An 11,048-nucleotide genomic window follows, 5' to 3' on the forward strand; every position below is an offset into this window, starting at 1 on the left:
ACAAGAATGCCCCTATATTTACCGCTTTATAAATATAGGTTTTACCCCTCTCATTTTTGGACATTTCCAAAAAGTTTTAAAGAGATAAAGTCAAAGAGTTCTAGAGAGAAAAACTCTGACCACCATCTGTGTTAAACACAAACAGCTCCTTTTCGCCCGTCTGCCCAACCGGTTAGCAACCGCTTGTGCTATATACAAGCAAAATCACCTTCAACCCGCTTTCTACAGCCGGTCAACGCCTGACCCCTTTCAGAGTCAGATTTTAAGGTACCGTCTCTACCCCCTTCAGCTTATTCTTGCTTTTTTTCGTTTGTATACTTTCATTCAATAAATGGATTTATCACCAACACACATGGCACAGCCTAGGTCAGTATTCAGCCGGTCTCCTGGTACGGCTGAGTCTAGGACTGGAGGTGCCGGCTCTGGGTGCATGGAGCAATTTTGTACATCCCCCAAACCACCGTCTCTGTGTCTCTGCAGGACACAATGGCTAGAACCAAACAAACAGCTACCAGATGGCAAAGAAGAGATGGTACATTGGAAGTACCGTCTGATGAAGTGACCCCGGTTGAGGGGGAAGACATGAAAGTTGACTCGGGGGAATACTCCCCGCCTGGGATCTCCAGGACCCCAAGTGACGGGATCTTGTATGAGACTGAGGGTAGAGACGGTGAGGAGGCCGTCTCCAATGATGGGTTTGAAGAAGTTGACCTCGAAGATAAAGACGGGGAGAGAACCGCCTCTGCCTCGGGGTTAGACGGTGAAGAGATCTCCCAAGAAAGAGAAGGGGGAAGCACCGCCTCTAGGTCTAGTTCCGAGGATAGTAGCGATGCTCCCCTTTCCCTGCTTGAGGATAGCGAGGTTGAAGAGAGAAAAAAGTGGAGTGAGAAGGCAGATCCCTTCAAGATGTAGGGTTTTAGGTACTTTAATGCGGAATTTCATGAATCATATTCGTTTGCACCTAAACAGGATCTACATGCATAACACATAAAGAATCACATAATACATACCTTTGACACGTGATTTTCACAAGCGATGGACTGACAATCAGGGAGATAATAGAGCCCCAAGCGTTGCTCCTCTACTTAGTCCATGGGATTCGAATGAGCCGTCCCCCAATACTAGATTGGTCGAGTGAAAAAGGAAAACCACGATCACCACCTATGCGGACAACTGGCCACCACCACGAACCACCACCACCGTACACACACCACCGGCGCACACCAAGGAGGACGGACGAGAGTGAGAGAGAGTTTGTGAAAGGTTGGCTTGTGTTTGCTAATTAGGGTTTGATCTATGATCACTAAATGTTATGTTCAACCCTAGGCACCTAGTCTATTTATAATCATATTATAACTAGACTAGGAAGCAAGCCTAATCCAACTAAACTTTTCCATATGGCCGGCCACCTAGAGGGAAAAGGCCCATCATGGGTCTCTTCCTCTAATGCTCAATCTAGGCCCTTTATGTGACCTTATAGGATTCGTTCAATTGGGCTTTAGGCTATTTTACTAGCCCAAAGATCGTAAGTACCTCTAGCTATGATAATACGACGACCCAAAAGAACGAACTTAATTATCTCCATAATTTGATCCATTATATATCTAGTGATTGCACTTGACGAAGACATAAATCCTTTACGAGATTCACGTCTCTGATAGGGAAAGAGAGAGTATGGAGAAGGGACTTGAGAATTTTAAGCTCAAACGGCCCCTTGGTGAAGGATATAAGATCCGGGTGCCGCCTGAGTTGGGCACCATTGCTTGGAAAGACGACCAGGAGAATGCCAACAGTTACTTCGGCTGCTATGAGGCGGCATTTTTGGCTAGTCTCCGGTTCCCGTTACATGATTTTGTGAAAGCCATCTTGCGGGGGTACGATTTTCGGCTCAAGTGAACTCTACTCAACCACCGCCTGAACACATAGGAGATGACGTCCCGGCTGTGCCCCAAAATTAAGTATTTCCGTCTTCAATTTGGCTTAAATCCATCTGCATTTTCGGCCTACGTGCCGAGTATTTAGATGTAATGAATCAACAATTTATTTGCTTTTTTCCCAGATGGGTATCCGGTCAATATTTCCTCCCGGCTAATTTGGCCAGGGTTTATTTATGAAAGTGCCAACTGAGTCGGCTTTGATTCAATTTGTTTTAAATTTTGTTTCAATTTTTGCGTTTGCGTTTGAATTTTGCATATATATATTTACGTGAATTTTTGTCTAACTCTTTGAGAGCATGCGACAGATAACAAAACCGGCTGTACTTGCCCTTGGACGGTGGTTGGTTTCAGTACTTTGCTGATTGATTGGCTTGGGAACTTTTGATACTTTAAAGAGTATGAGAGGTTCTCAAGTCAATCAATCACAGCAATGATTTCCCCAAACCAAGTACACAGCCGTCCACTCATACAAGAAAACAACCGTTAGCCTAGGCGATGAAATAGTTATACTGAAGTTCCTTCTTCTTCGCCTGAGGTACTTGCAATCCAATTATGCTCAATGTCCTTTTGCCCCATTGGGAGGACTTGCATAATTTTGAAAAATAATCTAAGTTGGTCATTCTTTAGATTATTCTGAGTAGACGGCTATGAGTTGACCAATTAGGTCGTTCAATCTTTGTCGTCTGTATGAGTTTGTATAGCACTTTGTCACCCGGAAGGGAGATACTCTCTGCGACGATTCCACCCGGATGGGCGTCGCCGGACGCCATACTCATGTTGGAGCAGACAAATTTATAAAATAAGTATCATCCGGCCATTGGCCTCATGTCTTTTGGACATTGATTTAGCCACTAAGTTTTTAACTTAGTTTAATTTTAGTATGTGACATTCTACCGTCTGTGCATTGCACAGGCGGTTCTTTAACCATTGCGCATGTATATATAAAGATATAAACAACATAATTGAAAACAGAAAGCAACTTTTTCATTTATAGGCTTGTCATTTACAAAAATTTACAAGTCTTACAAGTAGTACTTTTTCAAGTTGTCTACATTCCAAGTTCTAGGCAGCCGCCTACCGTCTCGAGTTTCCAGACGGTAGGTGCCGTCTCTTACTTCTTCATAGATCCGGTAGGGGCCTTCCCAATAAGGAGTTAGCTTTCCATACTCATTGGCCCTACCGATTGCCTTCATTTTCTATAACACAAAGTCCCTAACTTTCAAGGGTCATTTGTGTACTCTTTTGTTGTAGGCATGGGTCATTCTCAAACGGTAGATCTCATGACGCAAGGCGGCATTGCCCCTGCGTTCTGGGAGTGAGTCCAATGCTAGCCACATGGCCTCCAAGTTTGCCTCTTCATCGCATAGCATGACTCATAGAGTCGGCTCATAATGTTCGATGGGCAAGACGGCTTCAGCACCGTATACCATGAGAAATGGGGTTTCACCGGTTGCCCCTTTTTCAGTTTTCCGGATGGCCTATAGGACATGAATTAATTCTTCAGCCCATAAACCACCGACTCTTTCAATTTTCTTTTTGATGTCGTCTGAGATGAGTTTGTTGAAGGTTTCAACTTGGCCGTTTTCTTGGGGTCGACCAACTGATGCAAAACAATGTGAGATCCCTTAATCTCCCAACCAAGTCTTGAGCTGAGGCGTTTCAAACTGAGGGCCATTATCAAACACCACAGACATAGGTACCCCTAACCGGGTGATGATATTCTTCCAAATGAAAGAGATGACATCCTTTGTCTTGATGCTCTTGACCGCCTCTGCCTCCACCCACTTGGTGAAGTAATCCACAGCCACCAAAATATATCGTTTTCCGCCTGGTGTAGGCGTGTAAGGATCTAGAATGTCCATGTCCCATTTAGCAAACAAGACTGGGCTGTGGATTGCTGTCAGGTTAGTTGCCAGCTGATGGATGAGCATGCCAAATCTTTGGCACTTGTCACATTTTTTTACCATTTCCATGGCGTCTGACTCAAGAGTGGGCCAGAAGTAACCTTGCCGCCTGGTCCTGACAACCAGGGATCTGCCGCCTATGTAAGAGGCGCAGTATCCCGCATGCAGCTCTTCGAGAACTTCCTGCCTCTTTTCTGCGGTAACACACTTCAATAGAGGTTTTAAGAAACCCGCCTTAAAGAGTTCTCCGTTCTTATCTTGAAGTTTGTAACTCGCTTCTTCAGGACAGCCGCTTCCTGTGGTGAGTCAGGCAGCGAGCCGTCTTGAAGATATGTCCGGATGCCATCCATCCAGGTAGAGCTTTGGTCAAGTACTCCAACAGGCTCTTCCTCTCGTTTTTCCATAAATTCCCAAAAGACTGACTAAGGCGTATCACAGGAGGTGGACGATGCCAGTTTTGACAGTGCATCCGCTTGATTGTTTTCAAACTTGGGCACTTGACTCAGATAGAATTCTTCAAGTCTCCCAGCTTCAGCTTTGACCGCCTGAAGGTATTTGATCATTGCCGGATGGGTGGCTTCATAGTCACCATGGTATTGGCTTACGACCAACTGTGAATCAGAGCAGGCGTCAATTTTCGTTGCTCTTCCCGCCTTACACATGCGGATTCTGGCTAGTAGGGCTTCATATTCTACCTCGTTGTTTGAGGCCTGGAACTTGAACCGTAGTGCATACTCATATTTGTCCCCTTTAGGAGACTGACAGATTATACATGTACCACAGCCGTTCATAGTAGAGCTCCCGTCTACATACACTTTTCAAACTTGATTCGGATTGTCCGGAGCAACCACCCTTGTCATTTCGATAATGAAGTCGGCAAACGCCTAACCCTTCACTGCCTTTCTTGGTTCGTAAGTGATTTCAAGACTTTGCATTTCAATAGCCCACTTGAGCATTCTACCGGATGACTCCAAGGTTATCATTGGCCACTTGAGAGGTTGGTCTGTGTAGACTACAACCGGACGTGCCAAGAAGTAAGGTTTCAACTTCTTAACAGCCATGTAAAGGGCGAGGCTAAATTTTTCAACCATGGGGTACCATAGTTCAGTATTTTTGAGCACATGGCTAATGAAATAGACCGGGAGCTGAATGTTGTCTCTCTCAGCAAAGAGAAAAACACTGAGGGCATGATCTGAGACGGCTAAGTATATGTAAAGCGTCTCTCTGGGCAGAGGACTAACAAGCCTTGGAAAAGAGTGTAAATGTTCTTTCAGTTTTTGAAAGGCTGCCTTAACATCATCTCCCCATTCAAACCTTGTCTTCTTCCTGATTGCCTGGAAGAAATAGTGGCACTTGTCACCTGACCGGCTGAGAAATCTTCCCAATGCCGCTAGGCAACCGGTGAGTTTCTGAACTTCCTTGTCAGTGTGGGGTGACTTCATGTCAATTACCGCCTGTATCATTTTGGGGTTAGCCTCTATCCCCCTTTGATCAATCAGGAATCTGAGAAACTTCCCAGACTCAACACCAAAGACATTTCTTGGGATTTAACATGACCTTTTTGCCGCTTGAGTGTGGTGAAGGTTTCACGGAGATCAGCAAGGTGATCTGTCCGTAGCTTAGATTTGACTATCATGTCATCAATGTACGCCTCTACATTCCTCCTAATCTGATTAATGAAGACAATATTAATTATCAGTTGGAAAGTAGCCGACGCATTCTTCAAGCCAAACGACATCATAGTATAACAGAATAACCCCTGATCAGTGACGAAGGATGTCTTCTCTTGATCTTTTTTCCACAAGGGTATTTGATGGAAACCATAGTAGGCATCCATAACACTCATCAAGGCATGCCCGGCTGTAAAGTCGACAAGGTTGTCGATCTTTAGAAGCGGGTAACTGTCCTTTGGACATGCCTTGTTCAAGTCAGTATAATCTACTCACATGCGCCTGGTACCATTCGGCTTCTTTACAAGCACCACATATGTAACCCAGTCAGGGAAGTTACATGGCCGAATGAACCCAGCGTCTCACAGCTTTTTAACCTCGGCAGCTGCCGCCTAACTTCTCTCCTCGTCGTGATTTCTTTTCTTTTGCCGGATGGGCTTCTTTTTAGGATCCACGACAAGCTAGTGGGCAGCGAGATCCAGGCTGATACCTGACATCTCTTCCACTTCAAAGGCAAAGATGTTTTTGAATTCTTTTAACAGGAGGTGCAAGTCTGCACCCAACCTTTCAAAGGCAGTCGTCCCCACCTTAACAGTTTGCTCTAGACAGGGAGTTATGGGGTTTTATATTTAATCATAGCTTCTACAGGGGTTCAGGACGTTGTATATTCTTTCATTATTATTATTATTTATGCGCTGGAATTCCGTCACCAAGGTGTGACATAGTAGGTGCCGATTGGGGATGGCTCCCTGATTGGAAGCTCCATTTTTAATGGGCTATTTTTAAGGAAACCCGTTCGATGCGTAATCCAAAGCTATATATTAATAAATTAAAGTAGAGTCGTGAGTCAAAGGTAAGTTGACTTGTGTTGTATGGCAAGCATGTTTTATTTATTTATTTATTGTTTATTGCTAGGATATTCATGTTAGTATGATTACTCCTATTGGTGCATATGTACTCAACTTTTGCTAATTCGTACTTTTGTGTTTCTGTTTAGCTTTTCTTTGTATTGGCTTTACTATGACCCATTTTTATATGGCGAGTAGTGAGGTTGAAATAAAGAGAAGTACAGCTAGAAAGAGCATATCAAGCATGATGGGACTGAGCGAAAAGGGTTATATGTTTCTTTGTTTATTATGTATTATATTGGATTATTTATGTAATTGTGACACTAACATTAACTATTGTTTTGATATTTTAGTTTGGCTTTTAAGGGCCTTTGATGGTTCCAATTTATTGGTTTAATATAAGTTGGTTTCAAAATTGAGTTTGGTTTTATTAAACTTTATTTTATTTTAGTTTTTAAAAGTTAGTCTTCCGCTGTGTGACTTTGAAAATATCCTTAGCCGTTATCACGGTGGCGGTAATACTCTGGATATTTCCTGAAGATGAGTTTTATTTAGGAGTTAGAAGGTATTTTAAAGAAGGGGAATTTCCAGGGTATTACATTTATCTACTTGTTTCTTTAGCAATCTAACTTGTTTAACTTCTGTAAGGACAACGTCTTTACTATTCTATTGTGTTATGTTAGCAAGGTTATCAATCTTTGAAATCAGAAACAGTAGGAGGATCCTCTTAATACTCTAGAAAAAGATAGTGTATTTGACTTGTTGGCAAGGATAATATTTACCTCAACAACCGCAAAAGGAAACATTTCATTTATTTAAACACAGAGGGAATATTGATACTTGTAATAAGTTATCTATAACACCCTAGAAAATTCTTTCCTTTAAAATACATGTTTTGCTCTTTTTAAAGCTCAAAATAGGAAGATCTAAGATATTACCGGCACCGTGAAAACGGTTAAGACAATTATCAAAGACACACAGCGAAAGACTATCTTAAAAAAAACATTCAAAACAAGTCAACTAAAAGTCAACCAAACGAAAGTAAAGTCAAACAAAGTCAACCTACAACTTGGAATCATTGTAGGCCCTTATTAAAACCAAACAAACTTAAAAACCTTCACGTTAGTCTCACAAGCATAATATAAGATAAAAAATAAAGCAATAAATCACATCATAGTCTCTTATAGAAACTAAGCATAATTCGCTCTTCGCTCATGCCCCATCATGAATATGCTTCATCACCTAAAAATCTCATCTCTACTTGTCCCCACTACTCGCCATTAGAAATGGGTCGTCGTAGGGCCAAAGTAAAGACAAGGCCAAACAAACATACAAACACACAATCAGCAATGCTGAGTACATAAGCGTAAATAAAACACACTCATATGCTTTCACCCTATCATCACACAACTTACCTTGTTACACCTGTTTACAAGCATACGTCATACAACATGACTCAATAAATAAATAACTAAATAATTTATTTAGCTTGATTACGCATCGAACAGGTTTCCCCATAACCTACCCCATTAAAGGAGTACTAACACGGGAGCTAACCGTGCCAGTATAAAAGAACCACTCGTAAGTCGCGGAATTCCTGCGCATAATAAAATGGAAAGTACAGCGTCCTGTACCCCCAGTAGAAGTTATGGTCATATATAAAGTCGCATAACTCCCCCCATATGCTCATACTCAAGGTATATACGTTCCAAGAGTTTTGGTGCATAATCTCTTTCACTTTACGTTGTTTTACATATTATTAGACTTGATGATTACTCTCAAAACATAACACACTCAATCATTATAATTATTCAAACAATCAAACATACCAATTTAATTCTTGAATAATTAGTGACCACATAATATTTAATGTTGAACCCTTTTTAATCTACCTCGGTGTCAAAGACACCTGAAACGCATAATGCGCCACAATTCCTATCCCTCGGTGTTAGAAATACCTTAAGTGCACTAAGGCACCAAAATATAATTTATTCCTCGTGTACAAAGACACTTAAATAGCTCCTTCCTCATGCTTATAGCATCAATAAAATTTATATGAACCATAATAAAATTCATTTTCAATATTCCAAACCAAATTAAACATTTAGTTTAATTAAATAAACCTTCAAACATGCCATTAATAAAAATATGGTTCAATGACAATATTCCAATATCACAAATTCCAATAAGAAATTTATTTCAACCAATCATGCTTCACAAATAATTCACCAAAACCATTCTCAATTCGATCAATCCAATTCAAATTACCAATCTCATTTCAATTCAACCATTCCAACCAATTCCTAGCAAGACACTAACTTAGAATCAATTAAGTAAATCCTAGCATGTTTCTACACGCTTAATAAATTTCTGAGTATGCGTACGTATCTCAATTAAGCCCTTAAAATGGCCAAATACACTACAACACTTCTCGAACCAAGTCTCCTACATAAAGGGACAATAATACTATGTTAATTACCCTTGTATACACAATTTCCAGCAACTTAAACTCACTTTAAACAACTTATAATAATCTGAAAATTATAGTAAAACCCTTAATTAATCTCTCTTTCAATGGGTAACTAAACCCTTTTATTAAAATCACAATTCTACTACTTTAAATAAAATTCCAGCAATAATAATTTGTTAAAAACTCCTAAAAACTCATCAAAATCATATCTTTATACTTAAATTATCCATAGAATCATTGAGTGTATAAAATCCCCAAATTAATTTATACAAGAACCCTAAAAATCAAGTCTTGAATAATCAAATACCCTAACTTTAAAAAATCATAAAATCTGAAAAATAATATCAATGATAACAATCTTAAATTATACTTTTAAACCAACAAAACATAATTATGATACTAATCAAACATACTTTGAATAATTAAAACCAAAACCCATAAATAAAATCATCAAAATAGCTAGAATGAAAAGAGGAGAGAAAAGGGAGGAAGAAGGTGACCCATGGTGGTGGTGGTCGGCTGGTCGCCGGCGGCTGCTAGGCGGCCGGAGGCGGCTCGCCGCCACGGCTGTGGAGGCGGCAGCAAGAGGGGTCGACAGTGGGGTTTCCTTCATGGAAATCTCACGTAAGAAAGGAGGGAAGGAGAAAAAGAAAAAGAAAGGAAAAGAAAAAAAAAGAAAGGAAAGAAAAAGGGAAAATAACTTACGTTGACCAATTGACTTTTTATGTGGGAAATTTTAGGGATTGAAGTAGTATTTATAGTGTAGAGTAGGTTAGGGTAAATTTTGGGCTTATAAGAATTATAGACTTGAATGATGAAAAAGTTGGCCCAAATATAAAAATAGAATGATTGGGTTTATTATGAAGATGGGCCATATTTAAATTAAATACTTATTGACCTAAATATTAATACTTGTTTCATTTATAATTCAATAATTAAAATAGTTTGACCCAAAATATATTTTATAATTAAATAAATAATTTATAAAATACATTAAAATACGGGATATTACATTATCATATACCAAAATTTTTACTAAAGTTGACTTATTTGTGTTGAAGTTAACTTTTTTTTTTTAATTTATTTATTTTTATTACAGTTAACTTAGTTTTTTTTATTTATTTTTTTATTTTATTTTTTTTTTATTGAATTGTGAATATAACGGGCCTTATTGACTTTAGCTTTTTTTGTGTCGGTTGGCTACCCTATATAGTGTGGCCGCTTGTAAAAAAATAAAGTTACCCTTTAATAACACTGACAAAGCAATCCCTTATTATACTTATTGAATAACCCTAAATAACAAAGTAACTTCTACAACAAAGACAGAGTAACCCATGTATTTAAGTAACCCTTACAATCATAATAGAGTAACCCTTATAACACCAACCGAGTAACTCATATAGTGGTTGGCCACACGAACACACCGTATGACCAGCCACATATAAAAGTTAGTGTATTAACTTAAATTTATTTCACATTTAAATAAGGTGAATATATGTATGATTCAAGTAATGTGACTTGTGAGTTTATGAGTGTCAACAAAATTGTAACATGATTGAAAATGCAAATTTGGAAGGTACAAAGAGTTGGTTTATGTTGCTACTAGACATGATTATTGGGTAGGGTAGTCCAATGATAATAGGAACATGGTCAAGCGTAAAGGAGTTTTAATGGACATGACCTTTAATGGACATGCCTCTTATTGGGTAGGGTCAATATATGACCAAATTGTTTTTCCTATTTAATAGATAAAGAAAATAAATAGTGTAAAAATAATTACAAAGATAAATTTGTAACCATATATATATACTCAATAATGGCTTTGTCCAATATTAATTTTAATTGATATTTTGTTGGCATGTCCATTATCGATCTGTTATTGACCCATGATCTGCATTGGCCGGACCCGCTATTTATTCTATAAAATATGACCCTTTTTGACCAGACCCACAATCGAACCGCACCCACCCAACCCACCAAATAACCAGGTCTAGTTGCTACTCATCGCGATATCAGATGCAGCCTTAGCGCTTTCATGTCATTAGTATACATGGTGGGTAAGTAGGCTTCCTTACTAAGGGTTTCATAATATATAAAACAATTTACATTACCTTCAAAACATAAAACAATATCTTCCAATATTTTCTGAAGATATTTAAGAGCTTGGCAATCCTAGAGGTAGCTTAAATTTTGAAATTTAGTTGAATAGCATAGAGGGT

This window comes from Chenopodium album, chromosome 12, assembly GCF_948465745.1.
Source record: "Chenopodium album chromosome 12, dcCheAlbu1.1, whole genome shotgun sequence".
Lineage (NCBI taxonomy): Eukaryota > Viridiplantae > Streptophyta > Magnoliopsida > Caryophyllales > Amaranthaceae > Chenopodium > Chenopodium album.